Genomic DNA, 4,650 nt, shown 5'->3' with positions numbered 1-4,650 from the left:
TTAGGCCCATGAGTTTTTATTCCAAAAATATCCCTAACACTTTTTTTGTATAAAAAGCAAAATTGAACAAATGTAGCCAATAGAGTGGTTGCCCATGTCTTATTAAGGGAAAAAATGGTATTTTTATTTTTATTTTCTTTTGATTAAATTTATTTAAATGAACATTAGGGTCAACACTGTCATTTTCCACTTGTCATCTAATGAAAGATTGATTAAAGTCATTGCAAATTATAAGTGGTGTTTTAGTAAAATGCTAATTATAGGGTAGATTTAGTAAATCCTTAAAACTATATGGGGTATTTTAGTGTATGACCATTTTTATTATTTAGCTTTCTCTTACTAAATCTCGTGCATTACACAGGTCCCTTCTAGTATATCTATATGCACGGAACTTCTCAAGCAGTGATTTTTAAGGTGTTAAGGACAATGTCCTAGATATGCCTCAACTGATAAGTCCAATTTTCTACATTTATTTTATTTCTCTAACTTTACTTGTTATTAGTGGTTTCTATGTTATTTTTTATAATTAAATTACTTTCTCTCAAATGTTGTTAATTTCTTACAATTAAATTAGTCTCTCTTAAAATTTATATTTCTATTTTCATTTTATTATTAGGCCTCATTTGTTTGCATCTTTGTAATTTATTTAGGTAAATGCACCTATCCAGATAAATGTTTCCTGAGTAACATTTACTTAGGTAAATGCACTTACCCATGTTCTTTTGATTTTTAGGATTCTCAGGTAAATAACAAAATGAAATTTTCTCATAAAAAGCTAATATAAAAATAGGCAAAGTTGACCCATTATGCATTATAAAATTTTTCCCCACGTGGAAAAGTTACTTAACCACTTGAAAGATGAGTAAATTTTACCTAGGAAAGTGGAATTTATTTTACCATGGGGCATAAATACAAAAAGAATATTATAAAGTTGGTTAATTAAAAAAAGATATCCATTAACCAATTTTTCCAAACTTATTTATTGGTAAGGGAATGGGTCTTACTAGTACCCATATACACCTCTTAGATAACCACTCAAGACAGCCGAAGAAATTATAGAGTACTCTAATGGAATCATTATGGTAAGGTCAGGACTGCCTTCCATTCTTGGTACGACCATAGTTATAACCTAATTGCTAAAGCAAGAGCAATTCACAATGCACTGATCCATATACTCATCATTGAAAGCGACTCCCTTGTTTGGTAAAAGCAACATGTTCTATACGGAATTGAACAGAATTCGACTGTTGGTGGGTTGGATCCAATCCCAATCGAAACTAATCAAATTGGATTTAAATGGCCTAGTATAGAAATTGGGTTGGATTAAATCCAAATAAATTCATCCAAATTGTTATCAGTTTGATTTGAACTTGAATCAAGTAAATGTTCACAATCGTGAAGATTAATTTATAAAACGAACAAAATTAAAAAGTACATTCTGTGAATAAACTTTGATTTTAATCAATGTTTTCAAAATCGGACTGGATTGGAAAATTTGAGAATGGTCACCTGGCCAGTTCCATTTTACCCCAAAACTGAATAAAAACCGTTGATTTGGTCAATGAACCACTACCCCAGGTGGTCAAACCATTTGACCCAGGAACGACTTTTGAACATTTTTTGGGTTTTTTAAAATTTTTTATTTTTTTTATTTATTTTATCAGAATGGATTGTCCATTCAAACTAGATGATCAGACCATTCAACCCAAGAACCGAACCCCAAAACGATGCCTAAAATCCCTTGTAAATGTGATGTGATGTTGGAGCTTTACTCCCAACTTGACAAAGATCTCTCTCTCCCATCAATTTATCAATCTAATTACTTAAAGCTTGGCAAATTCCTTTTATGGAGATTTAAACGTAATCAATTACGGTGCCTCAATTTAAATACCTTTATTCAAAGCCACAATAATAACATTTGAACTTTTTTTCTTTTTGTAATGTTTAGTTTTTTAATGATTAATTAATAAAATTTTGTAACCTTTTTGCTGTATACGTAATTATTTTATTAGGGAAAATCTGTGATGCTTGGAAAGACATGATACGGGAAGAGTTTTAACCAACCAAAATCCGGATTTTTGTTAAATTTCACCCGATTGGTTAACAACAGGTTTATGATATTGGTTGATTGATCAAATTTTTTTTTGGATATTGGTTGACGGTGGAAAAAGCAGTTTCATTTTTTAAAATATTGCTTTCATCACAAATTAACCTTGCCGTTATCGGCAACCATGATTTTGATAAACAACACCTAATTGGCTACCACTTTTATGATTCTAATTGACTGGTCAAAAGTTTTTCAGATATCATATATTTTCCATATCATAGTCGAACCCTTTCACTAATATATATTTCATTATTACTGCAATTATTTAAACTTCTTATTTTGCTCCAAGGGCCTACACAATAGGGGGGGTAGCCCATCCCCCAAACCCATAACCCCCCCAACCAGGTGTAGTTAGGTGGGATTCGATATTAAGTCTCCGCTACAACGAGTAGGAGACTTTATCAACCAACTGGTTGGCGAGTTCACATCTACGCCCCACATGCACATCTCAGCTTGCATTGGTAATATCTGTGAAAATTGTGATTGGGAGATGTTCACAATACACAGTTGGGATGTGCTGTAGGGCGCAAATGTAAATTCCCAATTGGCATCTTGCACAAATTATTTAAACATGCGAAGCGCTGCGCCAAATAGTCGACCTCCAAGTGACGGTATCAATGCTGGCACTGCAAAATTGATTATTTTCTCCCCAAGTGAGGGTTCCGATTTTTGAAGTAATTTGTTTTGAAGATCTTCATTCTGACGCTTGAGGTCCCTTAACTCCTGGACAATTTTTCCCATTTCCTCGGCTGATTTTGTTCGGTCCTTACGTGCTTCTTCTAATGCATTGGATAGGACAATTCTTTCTCGTTCTAGTTCTTCTTAAAGATTAGAAATTGTGTTCATGAACCTCGATTCAATCTGTATATAACAAGATTTTGTTGGATGAAAAACAATCAAATATACATATATATATATATATATATATATACATACATACATACATACAACATGGCTAGCTAAAAGTTTCTGACCTGATTGACACTTGAGCAGGTTGTTATAATAACATAAAACAGTGTTAATTGTATGAACAGACCAACTGCCCAATTAATTCACCTGTAAAATTGTAGCCCAAGAGCGTTCTGGTTGTGTGTCCGATCTAAGTCTGACAATATATATTGAAATAAGATGGAATAACACTGTTTTATTTCAACAATCTGAAACCAATCCAAATTTGTTTGATTGAGTGACTAATTAATGACTCAATTACCTCTAAATTGCATACCTTGAAATAATCTTACAAAAAATATAAAAATTAAAGACTACATAGCCAGAATCCATGTAGAATATAATGGGCTCTTGCAAAAGCAAAGAAAGAAAGAACATTTTCTGTTTGGGAAGCTAAAGAAACTGAGTGAGCATTTGGTGTTTTGTTTGGTTCATAATGAAAAGAAAACCGAAAGAAAGAAAGAAAAATGTTAGCACATAAATAGATGGTAGAGTGCATTTCAATTTTATTGAAGTTCACAACAAAGCAACCCCAGTTCTTCTAATAAATAGATGGCATCAAAGTAGCAACTTCAATTGAAGGAAACAGATCGTTGGAATTTCCAAACAAATTGCCACCATCTTAGTTTAATTTGATGCAGCTAATTTAGAAGAAAACAATTATGGATTCATGACAACAAAATAAGGAATCTTCCCTCTCACCGTGGTCCATACACGCATATACTGCAGGTGGCCGGCTTCTCCTCTGCTTTGATTCAGTCTTGGTTTATCATGTTAAGAGGAAATTCAACCGTGTTATTCATAAACTTGTTAAAATTGGTGTCAATGGTCATTGCTTTTAGGTGGGTGACATTCCCTCTTGTATCTCTCTTTTGCTCAAGTCTGATTTGTCTCCTGGTGAGACTACTGTTAACCAAGATTTTATAGGTGAATGAAAGTTGACTTCAGGCCTTTCCAACTCAAAAAAAAAAAAAAAAAACAGACGAGAGAAGGTAGGGATGTTGGCACGGTTAATTAGAAAGAACTCTTGCTTTAAAGCAAAAGAGAAACAAAACCTGCTGATTATAATGCGATTATTTTGGACAAGGATAGAAAATCTTACCCAAGTTTCTTGATTCAAAGTTTGGTTGAAAAAAATGCTTAGACATGGTCCAAATTTATAAGTGAAGTGGTAGTGGAAGCTCACTGATCAAGGGTTATTGGAGTGTCATAGTTGATACCTTTGCATTATTTGGATGCCAATTAACTGCCCTTAGACTTTAGAATTTATGTTTCTAGCCAAGAATCAACTTCTTTTTCTGATGTTAAGAAGGCATATATACGATTAACGAGGCTCCACTACCGAGAAATCTTTCAGGTCGAAAATTGTTCTATTTTTTCTATGATTAAATAACAAACAAATTTATTATTAAGGTCTGAAATTTTCATATGTATCGAGCCATTTTAATAGATTGGATTGGATTTGATTTGTATTAGATTTAGACCATTTATAAGTGAACTCATATTGGACTGGATCGGGTTGGACCAAATCCTCTCAATTGACACCATTACATGAATCTTAGCGTACTTTGGAATAACTCCTCCACTTGCTACTA

At 33.1% G+C, this 4,650-nt stretch overlaps 1 long non-coding RNA gene across 1 annotated transcript; it reads right to left on the bottom strand.

The window, feature by feature from the left end:
* Window positions 1–2,368: 2,368 nt before the first annotated feature.
* Window positions 2,369–4,218, bottom strand: LOC104601475 (uncharacterized). Its single transcript, XR_735878.2, has 2 exons — window positions 3,758–4,218; window positions 2,369–2,968 (listed from the first exon to the last, which is right to left on the bottom strand). It is a non-coding gene; the product is annotated as an uncharacterized LOC104601475 (long non-coding RNA).
* Between the last annotated feature and the right edge of the window lie 432 nt (window positions 4,219–4,650).

This window comes from Nelumbo nucifera, chromosome 2, assembly GCF_055504915.1.
Source record: "Nelumbo nucifera cultivar China Antique chromosome 2, China Antique-T2T, whole genome shotgun sequence".
In the NCBI taxonomy this organism is placed as follows: Eukaryota; Viridiplantae; Streptophyta; class Magnoliopsida; order Proteales; family Nelumbonaceae; genus Nelumbo; species Nelumbo nucifera.
Note: the sequence above shows the minus strand (reverse complement) of the source record. Positions and strands in the feature narration are given on the sequence as shown.